Source organism: Tursiops truncatus, chromosome 4 (assembly GCF_011762595.2).
Source record: "Tursiops truncatus isolate mTurTru1 chromosome 4, mTurTru1.mat.Y, whole genome shotgun sequence".
Classification (NCBI taxonomy): domain Eukaryota; kingdom Metazoa; phylum Chordata; class Mammalia; order Artiodactyla; family Delphinidae; genus Tursiops; species Tursiops truncatus.
Genome location: NC_047037.1, coordinates 51,778,723 through 51,795,304, shown reverse-complemented (window position 1 = coordinate 51,795,304; position 16,582 = coordinate 51,778,723). Strand labels below are relative to the sequence as shown.

At 39.7% G+C, this 16,582-nt stretch overlaps 1 long non-coding RNA gene across 2 annotated transcripts; it reads right to left on the bottom strand.

The window, feature by feature from the left end:
• Window positions 1-4,741: 4,741 nt before the first annotated feature.
• LOC141278466 (uncharacterized) lies at window positions 4,742-7,525 on the bottom strand. Of its 2 annotated transcripts, none has more exons than XR_012331222.1 (3): window positions 7,336-7,525; window positions 6,921-7,032; window positions 4,742-4,889 (listed from the first exon to the last, which is right to left on the bottom strand). It is a non-coding gene; the product is annotated as an uncharacterized lncRNA (long non-coding RNA). The 2 variants fall into 2 exon arrangements; XR_012331221.1 differs by having other exon boundaries at window positions 7,364-7,525.
• Window positions 7,526-16,582: the final 9,057 nt, after the last annotated feature.

Genomic DNA, 16,582 nt, shown 5'->3' with positions numbered 1-16,582 from the left:
GTCTACTAAATCTGTTGTCACCATAGCCTGGAGAGATTCTGAAAGTACCACAGAAGACTACAGATATGTTACCTCCCTGCAGAGGGAATTGGTTTGGGCATGAACCCATGAGCAGTTTAATGTCATTCAGCTTATGCCTTGTGTTATCCTTGCGCTAACCAAACTCTGCCATCAGAAGCAGGGTTGCTGCTTGGGGGCTAAGGGTTGGGGGTTTCAAGGGATAGTATTCTATTAAACTTGACACTAACTCATCCTCTGCTTCTCTGCAAACCAAATGAATTTTCAACCCTCCCACCCTCCCTCTCTCTTTTCTTCCCGTCTTCTTTCCTGCCATTCTCTGTCTCTCTCTTCCTGCTTTATTTGCTCAGGTACTCTATAAATTTTCATCCCAGTGTTATTGGGCCTGTGCTAGGTGATAAAGGTGTAGAGATAAAAAGTACGGTCTTTTTCTCCTAAAGCTCCTAGAGGAAGAATATACAAATAAACAGTAGGAATCCACCTCGGTAACTGTTCAGGCAGTATTGTGCAATAAAGAGAAAGAGGAGTGATCCACATAAAGAGGAAAGAGGGCAGGGACAATGGTGAGGGAAGACGTTCTGAATGGAGTCTTGAAACGTAGCTGTGTGTGAATATGTGCATGTGCATATGCTTTCTGGGGAGACGTTACTGCATCTTCAGAAATTCTGAGGCAAAAAGGGCCACATGTGGTAGAATTTGATAGAGGTCTGAACATTTTGTTTCTGCTCCAAATGGTGGAAGAAAGTTGAACTTCAATCCTACTTCGGCCACTCACCTGCCAAACTAGAGTATATCCATTCTTCTCTCCTATTCGCTCACATCTTCTCTCCTCTTCAATTGACATTTCAGCAAGGAACACCTCCTACACACACACTCACAGGTCTCAGGACCTTGTCTTAATCTATTTGCACTGCTCAACAGCAACAAAAAAAAAGTAACTTTCTTGTTGTTATAGAGTATATGTGCTCATTTTTACTAGTCAGGCTGCTGATGAGAACAGGACAGGGTCATTAGGGGAAGTTCCAGTGGTTTGGAAGGGCTGTAGGGTACAAAGAAAAGAGTGCATAGTATGAGGTTGGAAAGGTAGATAGAGGTCAGATGACGAGGTGCTTAGTATGCCATTCTAAAGAGAATGGATCTTACTCTGAAGGTGATGAGAGCCACTGATGCTATTCAAGGAGGGGAAGACACAATCAGACCTATATTTTATAATGGCCGTGATTTATTCTGAATCGTGAATCATATTTCATAGTATGTAGTCAAGAATTTGGCATTGCCCAAAGAGAAGTCTGGCTTTTGTCCTCAGCTTCTTGGAGATAATCCATGTCATACCTGATAGAATTATCTTTGTTCAGAGTGGGGGTGGCCATACCAGATTTTAGGGTGGGGTCAATCACATCTGATAATCTTAGGGTCGAGATTGGTTATAACAGAGAGACCAACCTTGTGATTTTGGGTGGGGTCATGTGGTATCAGTCAGACTGGAGGCTGAGATCAATGACATGGGTAATCAGTCAATCCTATGTAGGGACTTCTCTGGCGGTCCAGTGGTTAGGACTGTGTGCTTCCACTGTAGGGGGCACAGGTTCGATCCCTGGTCAGGGAACTAAGATCACGCATTCAGCATGGTGTGGCCAAGAAAAAAAGAAAGAAAAGAAAATCAAACCTGTGTAATGGAACTCCAATAAAAATGATGAATTCTGATGTTTGGGTGAGCCTCTCTGGTGGCAGTGCTCCATGAGTATTGCCACATGTTGATTCTGGGAGAGTAATGCATCCTGACTCCATGGGGAGCAGACCAAGGAAGCTCACATTCAGAACTCTCCTAGACAGTAAGTTTTATGAGTCTTTTTTATGAATTATTAAAACTGATGATGGCTTTGGGACACCGCTCTTCCCCTACCCAGCCCCCCTCCCCACCACACACACACTGCCAAACTCGTAGCTGGTATAAAAATTGAGGTCAGTCTTGGGAACTGTGCCATCTAACTTTGAGGTTGCCTGAAACTTCTTACACATAGGAGTTAAAAGTAGAAGCTTTGGAGTCACACGTGAATATAAATCCGCGTTTGATTACTTTTCAATCTGTGTTACCTCTCAAACCTTTACTTTCTTCATCAGAAGCAGATGCCTTTGGTGCTCTGTGTCACCTCCCCTTAGCTTACCTTGGGTTTAGCTGCAGCTGTGCTTAATAGTTCCACGTGAGCTCAGGCTCACTTTGCCCTGGTAGTAGTCCAACTCAAGTGTATGGTGTGTATCTTTTCTCTTTTTGTCCCTGAGCTGTAGGAGCCTCTCAATCAACGCAAAAATGGCCCAGGGCCAGTCCTCTAACAAAGGGGGATGGCAGGTGTGGTAAATGGCTCAAACTCTTGTCTTTTGGATGGCCATTTCTTGGAGGCCTTCTGTTCATTTCTCAAATATTCCAGCTCCTGTTGCCTATAGAAGCAATCATAGCAATACACCTTAAATTGGCTCTTCTTCCCTCCCTCACTTCTGCTTTTCTCACCTAAGACCTTTCTCATGCTCTATTTTAGAACCTAAACTACAACATTATCACACTGTTGCTATGAAGATTAAGTGAGATACATATTTATTTAAAAGAGCTGCTATTAGAACAGGACACAAAACAAGCTAGTGTTTATATGGTTGGAGAGAAGGAGATTCGTTTGAGAGATTTGGGGTATTCATCTGAGAGCTTTAAAAGATACTGCATGGGTAAAATATATGGTTAAATATGCTAAGGGATAGTGGGAAAGCTGAGATGACTTTGACAGTCTTTGAGGAAGTGACTGTGAGAGAGAGAGGCAGGTTTCGTGGCGGCAAACGCCAAATTTAATATCTGACGTATGAAGCTTGATATTCTTGTGAGTAGACAAGTGTGACTGTCCATTATGATGTCCTTTCTACATCTCTACAACTAGAAAGATGGGTAGTCTAAAAACCAAGTTACCACTGATCCTAAGTGACCCTCAACATCATCAGAGAGATGTATATAGAACAGAGGTGGCTTCCGTGGTTACGCAGTGGTTGAGAGTCCACCTGCCGATGCAGGGTACACGGGTTCATGCCCTGGTCCGGGAGGATCCCATGTGCCACGGAGCGGCTGGGCCCGTGAGCCATGGCCGCTGGGCCTGTGCATCCGGAGCCTGTGCTCTGCGGCGGGAGAGGCCACAGCAGTGAGAGGCCCGCGTACCGCAAAAAAAAAAAAAAAAAAAGTAGAACAGAGGTTACCAACTGGACCTGTGGGCCATTCACATAAATGGCTTTTGTTTGGTCTGCATAGTGTTTCCCCACATATTGGTATTTTTATTTTTTGTTGTTTGTTTGATTTATTTTTGAATCATTTTCTAAGTGATTTTATATAAAAATAAAGATTTCCAGTTTTTCTTAAAAACAAAATCAGCTTAACGTCACTAAGCTTGCATTTCTGAATGACAACAGTCAGATGGGCCTGAACAGCTTGTCACCTTTAGAATAGGACACGCTTTCTTCAGTTGACCACAGGCCATTCCACCTGCCTTTAGACCAAGGGTCGATTGTTATTTACAAGGCAGGCGTTTTTTAGTTTTCTTTATAAAAGAACAATATCACTCATTTTTGTCATATGTTTGCTTCCTTGTAGGCATTTGTGTTTGAAACTTGTGCAAAATAAGAGAGTGGGGAATGAAGAAAACCCTGGGCAAGGTTATATTTTAAAGGATGGGTGCTTTGAAATAAGGTCCAAGAAAGGAGCCTGTGCTGAGTTGAATAGTTTCCTGTCAAAATTCATGCTCACTGGGAACCCATGAATGTGACCATATATGGAAATAAGCTCTTTGTAGATGTAATCAAGTTAAGATGAGGTAATACTGAGTTAGAGTGGACCCTAAATTCAGTATGACTAAAATCCATATAAGAGGACACATACACAAATACACATGCACGCACACACATGCACAGACAAAACACTATGTGATGACAGAGGCAGGGATCGGAGAGATGCATCTACAAGACAAGGAGCACCAAGGATTTCCAGCAGCCACTAGAAGTTAGGCAGAGGCAAGGAAGGATCCTCCTTAGAGACTTCGGAAAGGGTATGGCCCTGCTGACACCTTGATTTTGGACTTGCAGACTCCAGAACTGTGGGAGAAGAAATTTCTTTTGTTTTAAGCCACCTATTTTATGGTACTTTGTGATAGCAGCCCTAGGAAACTAATAAGGGTAAGATGAAGAAAAGAGGAGATCAACAGAAAAGCCAGTTCAAGGCAAAGTGTGTCATTATTATGATCAAATGCTGAAAAATGGTCAAATAAAATAGGCTGAGATTGGTAGAAGTGACAAGTAGGAGTCTAGTGATGATGCTGGGAGGATCCCTTTCAAGTGAGTGATGGGAGTGAGTGGAAGCCAGAGGGAAGTGGGCAGAGGAATGAATTCAAAAGATGGTGACAGTAAGTAGATTCAAGAAGCTTCTCTTGGAAGGAGATGAGAGCGACAGGATAATTGAGGCACGTAGAACTTAAGGAGCAAACATAACTTCTTAAAAAAGATAAATACTTTGCATATCTGTAGTGACCAATTGCTGAATGTGCCTGCAGATCCACTCAGCACCCTTCTCCGACTGCTCTATCAGGAAGTCGACCTGTATGAATCGCATTATGAGCGCTCGTGCACTCTGACTGTTGGTGAGTTTTGGTCAATGGGAGGCACCAGCAGATGTGGAAGCGTTGTCCAAAAGTGAGATCAAGGTATTTATTGCCCAGCCTTCCTCCCTGCTGGTGTCATGGGTTAGCAGTGGCTAAGTGCTCCACAGCTTTTGTCTGGTGATACTCTCCCACAGCAATGGTTCTCTCCCCACCTTCTGGTAACTGCTCCTTCCTCTTCCCCCTTCAGGCCTGTGGGTGGGAACCAGAGAACATCACTTTCTTTTGTTGGTTTCCCTTTACCCTTCCCCTATTCTCATATGCAATCCCTTTCTTACATGTTTCAGTTACTCCATTTGAATGTTCACCTATTGCAAAGAAGCCCATGAAAAAGGCAGTACATAAGGATTGAGACAATAATTGATATATGTAGATAAATCCAGAGAAGTTGAGAAAACATGACTTTCGGAATCTCTTTCTACTTATAGTTGATCCTTCACACAGGCACCAGAGTGATCCCTTTAATAACATTGATTCTCTACCCTGAGCTTACAGGGACTTCCCATGTTAGAGTGAAGCTGCAGCTTTCCCCATGACATCCAAGGCTTATATGATCTGGTCCCCAACTAACTCCCTGACCTCGTTTGTTTTTACACTCCATCTTGGTCACTCTACAGTAGGCTTCTACTCTCCCTCTTATTTTCTCAACTAGCTTCCTTGTGCTTCCTCGAGCAAGACATGCATATTCCCTCCTCATAACCTCTGCATTTACTGGTCCCTCTGCCTAGAATGTTCTCCTGCAGACATTAAAGTGGATTACTTCCTCACTTGATTCAAGCCATTGCTTGATGTTACCTATCAGAGACAATTGTAACGCCTGCACTCTCTAAAATGGCAATATATATCTGCAAGCATCACATCTGCAGAGTCCGGAGGAAGATTCACAATATTAAAAAATCCCCAGATTCTCTTATCCTCCAAATGAGTATTGTCCCATTTTTATCCTTCAAAACATACAAGGTGTGGTGGCCACAAAAATGCCTCTCTAGGATCTCTAACTGGGGGGAATATAATTCCTGTATGGCCCTAGCTGCTGTGCTCTGAAATTCAACAACACATTCATGACAACACAGCACTTTCTGGGGGCTGCTCCCAGCCGGTGACTGAGTGCAGCAGGAATACTAAGGCAGGCCCAGTCTTGTGGGATGTGGGACTTGTCTGATGGACAACTTTGCTTTGAGGACTCCCACTGACATTGCTGGATTATTTTAGAAGTGCACCCTAGTCTAAGATTCTTCTATCCGAACTTCATTCCTTCTCTGTCTTTTGTAAGAACCAGGCTTACATTTAGTCTTGTGGCTCCTCCAAGCTTCCCTAGCTCCCTCCTCACTTTCCCTCATAGGCACTCATCCTTGTCAATCTTTTCCACATTTAACTCCGTCTCCCTGTCTGCTGCTTGCAGAAACTGGAATAACACATAAAGGAACTTTCTCCCCGGGGCTCAAGGCACACAGCATTGCCTCTTGCTCAGGTCTTTGCTTTCCTAGAAAGCATGTTGATGACAAATCCCAAGGTATTTACAAATTCACTCCCCAAATCAATAACTTCCAAAGAGGAGTTTCTCCCATATTTTTCATTAGTGTCATTATTCTATTTTCTGACCCTTCACACTTGTCATATTTCCCTCCTTTCCATTCTAGTTCTCTCCACTGCCAGAGAAAGCAAAGACCTCCACCAGTTTTAAGCCATGAAACTTGGCCTGCAGGCCTCCTTTTTTTGAAGGGAATACAACACATCACCAGCAGATGATGGTGAACTATGTGCATAGGAAGCAGGCTTATTGTTTAGAGTATATATGCGTGTGCATGCATGCAAGCACATGTGTATAAATGAGATTTGTGGGCATCCTAGAAATGGCAACGATGAAGAGAAATTTGGTTGGATGTGGCTGAGGTGCCAGGTTCCTTCAGGTCCACGCTCTGCTAGCAAACAGCACATGACCCCTGATAATTCCCAGTTTGCAGTTTTCTTTCCTTTCTCCTGCTTCTGGGGTCCTTTCCTGTGTCCTTCTCAGGGGTCTCACTTTAAAATTTTTCTTCCTTCCTTCTCACATCCTGCATCTGTTACCTCTCAAATGGGTTCTTCTGTGAAGCACATAAGCATGCTTAATTATCTCCCAATGAAACAAACAAACATGTAAACAAACACATAAACAAACAAAACTGTTTTCTATCAAAAATGTAATCCTACCACATAAACAAACAAAAACTCAAAAGACCATACCTTCTCTACCTACTTCACAGGAATGTTATGGGGGGACATGGGTGTAAACTCCATGCAAGTGGGGATTAGGTCTGCTTAATCTGTGCAGCATCTCCAGCCCCTTGCCTGTTACCTGGAACATGACAGGGAACACATAAGCAAACAGACAAATGAACAGTTATGAAATGGATGAATAAAATGAGATAATACATGGGCTTTGAAAGTGGTGTTCAATATAAATAGAAAGGCATATATCATAATTAATTTTTATCTTCTTTTTTGAGTAAACTTTTGCTGAGCTATAAAGTACATGCAGAAACATGCACAAACCACAGCATAGCTCAACGACTTTTCAGAAAGTATTCATGCTTGTGGAGCCAGGACCAAGATCAAGGAACAGAATATTAGTGACACCCAGAACCCCAGCCTTCCCCACCTTGTTCCCTTCCAGAACCTCCTCATACCAAGCTCTCTTGTATCCAGCTTCACTGATGAGATTTTTTGCTTGGGAATTTCATGCATATTATTCTGTGAAGTTATCTATTCTCATGGCTATGCAATATTTCATTGTATGAATAGGTGACAGGAAAGGAGGGGGGCAGGGCTCAACCCTTAAAGAATGACACAGCTGTTGAGAAAAACTGGATACTACAAAAACTGGTTAGAACTGATGAGGCCCAAGATGGCAGAAGATTTGATTCCCAGTAGACCTTGAGCCTCCTTATGAGCTCACTGTAATACATTAGCATATGCTAAGTGACACACCCACAGGCACCATGACAGTTCTGAAGCTGACCATAAAAGGCCAAAGAATGGGCGGTGGCCTTCTTCCTGGAAATCCCCACCCATTCCCCAAAATAGTTGGAATAATCCTCCCACTATTTAGCCTATGAAATTACCCAGCCCATAAAAACTAACCACCTCCACAGCCCCGGGCCACTGTCACCTTCTGAGATGGACTCCATTCTGCCTATGGAATGTGTACCTCTCTCAATAAACCTGCTTTCACTTTACTATGACTCGCTCTTGAATTCTTTCCTGCACGAAGCCAACAAATCTTACTTGGTGGCCCGTCCCAGGAACTCACCCGAGACCTGGGACATGATCATTCTCTCTTGCCCCATTTTCCTGAAACAAATATTCTAAAATTTAGGAATCAGTTCTACTTTTGATAGATATTAGCTTTATCTCCAGGTTTGGCTACTGTGAATAGTGCTTCTCTGAACATTTTTGTATGTGTCTTATGTTGGATTATATCCAGGAGTAGAATTGCTGGGTTATATAGCTGTTTTTTTAAGGCTATGTATTAAAATGCCTCCTGTAAACACTCCTAAAACATCTAATGAGTAATAGAAACTCAAATCCACTAAAGTAAAAAGGATTTTATTGCAAGCTACACAAATTCCACAGAATTCAAAAAAATAGAAAATTACTAAGAGCAGACATATAAATTCATAAAGCACAGCATTTGTGTTTAAACCACACTACATATTTTAATAGATCCAGAGCACTTAAAATTTTATAACCCAGAAGGATGCTTATGAGGAGGCCACTCAGTCATCAAGAGCAGATTAAATTGTCAGGGTCATGTAATATATTTTAGGAAATTTTCTATTAAAAAATTAAAATATAATCTGAATCTTAATAAGAAAAATATTTAGCAATGTGGGTATATCTTCTACCCCAATCTTACTTTACTCAGGAGTCGAAATAGCTGCTAGTTTTTTGAGAGGAAAAAAGCACACTTTTTGTATGGTGAGGAAAAATATAATGGGGAACACTTAAATTTACTTTCAGCATATTTCAAATAAAGTATATTTTCATATACTTTAAATATACATTTTATAAGAACATACATACAGTAACCATTTAATAAACATATTATTGTATTTATAAATTATGTAATTATCTTACATATAATATACATATAATGAAGTACAAGTAGAAGGACTTTCATTAAAATGTGTTGATTAAATATCTACACAGTGCATATAATATACATCATGTAAATTTTATATTCATCTACCTACACTATTAAAAATTCTATTGGCCACACAGTTCCTCACAGGTGATTAATTTGTGCTGGAATCTTTATGCTGATTTCCACAGTGATATCCTACCTACATCATAAGGGAAGTAATCACTGTTTTCTGTAGGTGCTTACATAGGTGACCTTGTGCTTTGTTATTCAGCCTTCACTGAAATATGTCATGAAGTGCAAGAGAGAACGGGACTATTATATTATTAGATAAGCATACCTGTCCCCTGGCTAGTTCAAAAGGACATTGTAAGAATTAATGAGATTATATCATTGAAGTACCTTTAAATACTGGAAAAATTCAAACGATGTAATGGTTATGACTGTAAAATAATCACCAAAGGTATATTTTAGGAGTTTGATTGTATTCCATTCAAAAATTATTAAGTCAATAAATTAGCTTTATAATGTCATTTTTACTAAATTCAAAGGGTAGAGTCTTGGATTAATTTAACTTTTGTGAGAGACACCTTTTCTATGCAGCAAGATTCTTTCAGTGGCAAGTCTGAAAACACAGCCCAAAGGGGCTTAACTATTATAGGGAATTGATTGGCTCAAGTAATTGAAAAGGCTGCGGGTGGTATAACTTCAGGTCTGGCTGGGTGCCAGAGGATGGAGCAATGAAATGGCCACACTCGTCTGTCTGTTCTCAGTCCTGCTTCCTCCTAGGTTATTGCCATTTTCAGGCAAGTTCTCCTATGTAAGAGCAAACTGGGTCAATAGTAGCTTCAGAGGTTTTTTAACCCATGTGGAAACCCCAGAGGAAACAACAGCTTATCTCTCCCAACAGTTTTATGAAAATCCCCAGACTGCTTTGGCCCACAGTGGTGATGCATTCCCCACTGTGGTCAGTGTAATGTGACTCTGTTAGCCAGGGCTGGGCTGCTAGTGGATCCAGGAGTCAATAGTTTCAGCATTGTCTGATCCATAGAGTGAATGGGAAAGGGCTCTCTGCCCAAAGGAAGAGCAGGTGCTGCTACCAGAGGATGAGACTAAAGGAAAACACAGCAAAGGACCAAGTTTTCTTTCATCAGTGTGAAACGTATAAATCAGAAAGTCCAAAAAAAAAAAATTCTTCCACCAAACCCAGTTTTTAAAAAAAAATTTATTTAATTTATTTATTTGGTTTCACCAGGTCTTAGTTGCAGCAGGCAGGCTCCTTAGTTGTGACATGTGGGCTCCTTTGTTGTGGCATGTGAACTCTTAGTTGCAGCATGCATTTGGGATCTAGTTCCCTGACCGGGGATTGAACCCAGGCCCCCTGCATTGGGAGCGCGGAGTCTTATCCACTGTGCCACCAGGGAAGTCCCCAAAGCCAGTTTTGTTTTTAACATTTCTTAAATATTGATGAAACATTTAATGGTCTGTGCCTAAATGTTCTGCCACTCTAAATTACCTCCTGTATTTAGCAAAACTACTTGTCAAAATCTCATTGACTTTGTATTTCCGATTCACTGCCATGTTCTTCCCCAGCAAGATCACAACTGTACATGTGTTAATCAGGATATTTGGGACCCATAATCGAACACAATGAATACATAAGACAAATTGGATGACCCTGTCATGTTCAAACACCTATTAATTAGGAAGCTGTGAGGTTTCAGAGAGCAAGTGACTTGTTAAAATTCCGTTAGAGGAAAACTAGAAGACTAATCAACTTGACTTTATCTGTAGAAGAGATTCTCCACAAATAAATAATTAAAAAGGAATTTAGAGCTTCAAGGGGAAAATTCAAAATCTTACAGAATAGTAGAAAAAAGTAACAAGGGCAAAGAAAGTCAAATTACAACAGATGTACTTGTTGGTGGGTCATTTGAATTTTGCTGGCAGGATAACCCCAGCAGGAGAGGTATTTTCACATTGTTTAGCAGAGGCCACAGCAGGGATAAGGAGTTTTAATCACTTTATTAGAATTGCAAAGTCATCAAAGGAGGCATGGGCATGTGAGAGCTATTTGTAGAAATATTCAGTGAAATGCTTTTGTGACCACAAGAAATAATGAAAAGTAGATGTTGTTCGTGGACACATTAAGAGAAAAAAATTGATTTATCTTGGCTGAATAGATGAACTCATGAGATTCTCTTTGGTGAAGGAAAATAATTGTTCTGAAAATGAGGTCTTATGCTGGCAGCTTTAGTGCACAATCTTGGACCATCTACTCCAATTAAGTTCTTATGCCTCTTTGGTAATGGCGATTAAAATATTAATCTACCTTATAATGTTGATTGTAACATATAAACTTGAACATAGTTTTGAACTACTGTATTTGGGATTCTGCTTTTCCTACCAATAATTTCTTTTTTTTTTTTTTGCGGTACGCAGGCCTCTCACTGATGTGGCCACTCCCGTTGCAGAGCACAGGCTCCGGCATGTGGGATCTTCCCAGACCGGGACACGAACCTGTGTCCCCTGCTTCGGCAGGCGGACTCTCAACCACTGCGCCACCAGGGAAGCCCCCTACCAATAATTTCTTAATGAATTTTTTTTAACCTAGACACAAGAGATCTTGGTGATTTTATAAACCTATCTTTGATATGTAAAATCTGCTGGTTCATTACACCAATCTCATTTATAGCTGAGGTTCAAGAAAGTCAAAGTGTGCATAGCAGTGGCTAAGTTCAGTTAGGCACCTATCACCACAGGCCAGGTCACTTTTGTGCAGCTGGGTATGGATTAGTTTTCAATTGCTGTGAAACAAATAATCATACATGTAACAGCTTAACATCCATTTGTTACCCCACAGTATTTTAGGTCAGAAGTTCAGATGTGGAATGACTGAGTTCTCTGTTCAGGGTCTTGCAAAGTTGAAACTGATGTGTTGGCCAGCTGTTTTTTCACTTGGAGACTCTGGGAGAAAATTTGTTTCCATGTTCATTAAGCTTGTTGGCTGAATTCAGCTCCTTGTGGTTGTAAGACTGCAGTCCCTGTTTCTTTGCTGGCTGTCATGTGGGGCCTTCTCTTTGCTCCTAGAGACTGCCAGCATACCTTGCCACATGGCTCCTTTTAACTGCAAATCCAGCAATGGGGAATCTTGTCAAGCCTTTCTTATACAGTGAATCACAAACATCAGGAAGAGCCCAGTCTCTTTCAAGAGCTCACCTGATTAGGTCAGGCTCACCCAGGATAATCTCTCTGTCTTAAAATCAACTGTCCCATCTAATATAACCTAGGGCTTCCCTGGTGGCGCAGTGGTTGAGAGTCTGCCTGCTGATGCAGGGGACACGGGTTTGTGCCCCAGTCCAGGAAGATCCCACATGCTGCGGAGTGGCTAGGCCCGTGAGCCATGGCCGCTGGGCCTGCGCGTCCAGAGCCTGTGCTCTGCAACGGGAGAGGCCACAACAGTGAGAGGCCCGTGTACTGCAAAAAAAATAAATAAATAAAATAATAATAATAGTAATAATATAACCTAATAATGGGAGTAAAATCTATCATATTCACAGTGTCAGGGATTATACAGGCTATGTACCCCAGGGAGGGGGCATCTTGGGAATCATCTTGGAATTCTGCCTACCAGAATATATCTTTCTTTCACCCAAACGTAGGTGGATAACTCTATAATGGTCTATATTTCAAGCAAAGTATTTTCACTCCAGTTTTCAACCTGTTTCTACTTATCTATCACTGCCCTCCCTCCCCACAGCTGTGAAAATTGCCAGGCTATGACACAACATTAGGTAGTGGTTTCCAAATTTAAGTATGCATGAATCTCCAGGAAAATATTAAATTTGCCGATTGCTGGCTACCAGTCCTAAGAAATTCTGGCTCAGTAGGTCTCAGAGACAGCCCAGGAATACATATTTTAATAGTGATTCTGATGTGTCCATTCAGCAGAACAAAATTCATGAAACACTATGGCTTCAGCATCTGTGCTGTGATCTTGGCAGTCTGGCCACACATGCTCCTCATAGCCTGGCATACATAGCATTGTTCAAACTTGAAAACTGGAATTTCTGAAAATATTTGAGGGCTAAATTTGAGATCCTCTCTATCTAGTCCTGAAAATGACAAATTACTTTAATGTAAAGCAACTTTGGATGAGAAACATAAAACAAAAACTATACATACATATATATATATATATATGTAACAGAAGAATTGCTTTTTAAAGAATTTTAATGTTGTTTCTCTAAGTGTCATTATTAAAAATGTTATCTTTAAAAAAACAATCACAACAAGATCCTTTTTGACCCACCTCCTAGAGAAATGGAAATAAAAATAAACAAATGGGACCTAATGAAACTTCAAAGCTTTTGCACAGCAAAGGAAACCATAAACAAGACCAAAAGACAACCCTCAGAATGGGAGAAAATATTTGCAAATGAAGCAACTGACAAAGGATTAATGTCCAAAATTTATAAGCAGCTCATGCAGCTCAATAATAAAAAAACAAAAAACCCGATCCAAAAATGGGCAGAAGACCTAAATAGACATTTCTCCAAAGAAGATATACAGACTGCCAACAAACACATGAAAGAATGCTCGACATCATTAATCATTAGAGAAATGCAAATGAAAACTACAATGAGATATCATCTCACACCAGTCAGAATGGCCATCATCAAAAAATCTAGAAACAATAAATGCTGGAGAGGGTCTGGAGAAAAGGGAACCCTCTTGCACTCTTGGTGGGAATGTAAATTGATACAGCCACTGTGGAGAACAGTATGGAGGTTCCTTAAAAAACTAAAAATAGAACTACCATATAACCCAGCAATCCCACTACTGGGCATATACGCTGAGAAAACCATAATTCAAAGAGTCAGGTACCACAATGTTCATTGCAGCTCTATTTACAATAGCCAGGACACGGAAACAACCTAAGTGTCCATCATTAGATGAATGGATAAAGAAGATTTGGCACATATATACAATGGAATATTACTCAGCCATAAAAGGCAATGAAATCGAGCTATTTGTAATGAGGTGGATGGACCTAGAGTCTGTCATAAAAAGTGAAGTAAGTCAGAAAGAGAAAGACAAATACCGTATGCTAACACATATATAAGGAATTTAAGAAAAAAAAAAAGTCATGAAGAACCTAGGGGTAAGACAGGAATAAAGACACAGACCTACTAGAGAATGGACTTGAGGATATGGGGAGGGGGAAGGGTAAGCTATGACAAAGTGAGAGAGTAGCATGGACATATATACATTACCAGACGTAAAATAGATAGCTAGTGGGAAGCAGCCGCATAGCACAGGGAGATCAGCTCGGTGTTTTGTGACCACCTAGAGGGGTGGGATAGGGAGGGTGGGAGGGAGAGAACGCAAGAGGGAAGAGATATGGGAACATATGTATATGTATAACTGATTCACTTTGTTATAAAGCAGAAACTAACACACTATTGTAAAGCAATTATACTCCAATAAAGATGTAAAAAAAAATATAAAAAAACAAAAAAATGTTATCTTTTTTATCTGTGCTATGTCTTGTTAGATTTACATTAGACAATGTAAGGCATTCTTCATTGTGATTAATTGTCATGAATATTGACTGCATTTTGCTTTTATTCATACATAATGATGAACATGGAACAAAACAAGAAAAAAATGTTGTAGACTCTGCACTCATGCTGAAATAGACATTGTATTTTGGGATCATCAGTTAAAGCCTAAATACAGAGGCAAAGTCTTGATATATGGATAGAAATGAGAAATGAAAAATAAAAAATAGCACCATATGAAGAAACACATTCAAAAAGAATGCTTTTTTTGGACAGTTTTTTAGAGTTACACTAAATATAGGATTGTTTCATCTTTTCTAACTCTAGTGACTTAAGTTTTATTCATATTTTATTTTCAAGACCTTTCACCTCGTCATTAGATTAAACCTTGTTTGTCTCTGGAAAGTATTAAACTCTTTAAACAAGAAATGTGTGCATTTCACCTAAGACATTTGCAATCAGGCATGCAGTAACTCCCTCTTGATTATGCCACTTTTTGAAAAACAAGGTAGTAGATACAAATTCAGATACTCTCTTTAAGAATTGCAATCCATATAAAATACTTACTTTGTTTCACCTGGTAAAATGCAAATAAAATTTTTCAATTGCCATCAGTACCAATGATTGTGGTAATAAATAAATATGAATATCCAGCTTCACTTTTACTTACCCATTCATAGAAACCAGTATAAGATTAATTTATCAAATTTTCATGCCTGCTAATTCTACTATTAGATAAAAATCTTGGCTTTTTAATAGCAGAGTTCCATTTGATATCTGAACATTGTATATGATATTGTTACTGAAATTTATTAATTTCAAAATATATGTGATAATATATGATGATTACCAAAGTGAATTCTAGAACATATTAATTTGGCTAGTATGATTGAAAATATAGCATATATCAGGGTGTTTTTTTTTTTTACCATTGCATTTCCATATGAAGTTTTTCCCAGGAAAAAAATTTTTCCCTTTTTTTCTTTCTTTTTTTAAATTACATTTTCCCAAGTCATCCCTCAATGAATTGAAAGGCAGATTTTTTTCCTCCAGTTCAGATCTTTCTTCAATATCTCCCTTAGGCACATGTCCCTTTCTCTTCTATACACTTCCCTCTTTTTCTTCTTGGTTTAAGTTCCTACGGTCTTGAATTTTCACTAAGTTGCTGGAACGTAAAAGTGGTAATTTAAAAAATTTCCATAATCTTCATTACCTTTCTCATCACCCTTATCACCTGAAGACAAGGCATATGAACTTCCTCCTCCTTTATTGAGTAAAACCTAAGCTCCCATACATAGACTCCCTCTGATTTCTTCTTCTCTGCAACTCAAATTATATTCATATAGCATGTCCTGCTTGCTTGACAGAAGAAATGCCTTGTCATATTAATGCTAATCCCTTTGACTATGGTCCAGAGTCCAAATGATCATGTCTCTTCTGAGAACTGTTCAATCTCTTGCTTTTGGATCTTCAATTTGACCACTAACTTTTTCTCTTTAGTTGTGTAAGGGAGGGAAAATAATTTTCCCTCTACCCTATTAGGTTCTTGGCTGAGACCCCCATGTAATAAAAAACAGATTAACAGGAGAAAAAAACAAACAAACAATTTAAACTCCTGGTATGGCCCCCTTTCTAATGTAAATTTCCCTTACAAAAGGGAAACTTCTACTGTTTTCAGAGCTTCTTCTGTGTCTGCACTTTTTCAAAATAATCAGCTCAAAATAATCCTTATGCCAAAGGAGCATATTTTGGAGTGGCACCTTCTGCTACCCCTCAGCTTATAAACATACTCAAATCTCTATTAATCAGTTTTCCCACAAAGAGCCAAAATTACCTCTGTAGACCACCAAGTTTTCTTAAAAGCGTAGTCTACATGAACTCTCTCCATTTCTGATCTTTAACCAACAATCTCTTGCAGTCTGGCTTTTCCTCTCATGAATTCCCACTTTCCTTCTGAAACATTTATCTTCTGGTCTTTTCTCTTTCTATTCAGTCTCTGCTCATTTTGATATTGATGATTCCATCCTTTTGGAAACATTCATATAGATTAATATCACTTGGATGATATTCCAGCATTTTTCTTTTTCTATTATTTTATATCCATCTCTATCGCTATTCTAACTTAGTCTTCTTTGTTTCCTCTTACAATGTATAACTATAAATATCAGGGTTCTAGTTTTTGTCTCTGGCTGTTACCTTTT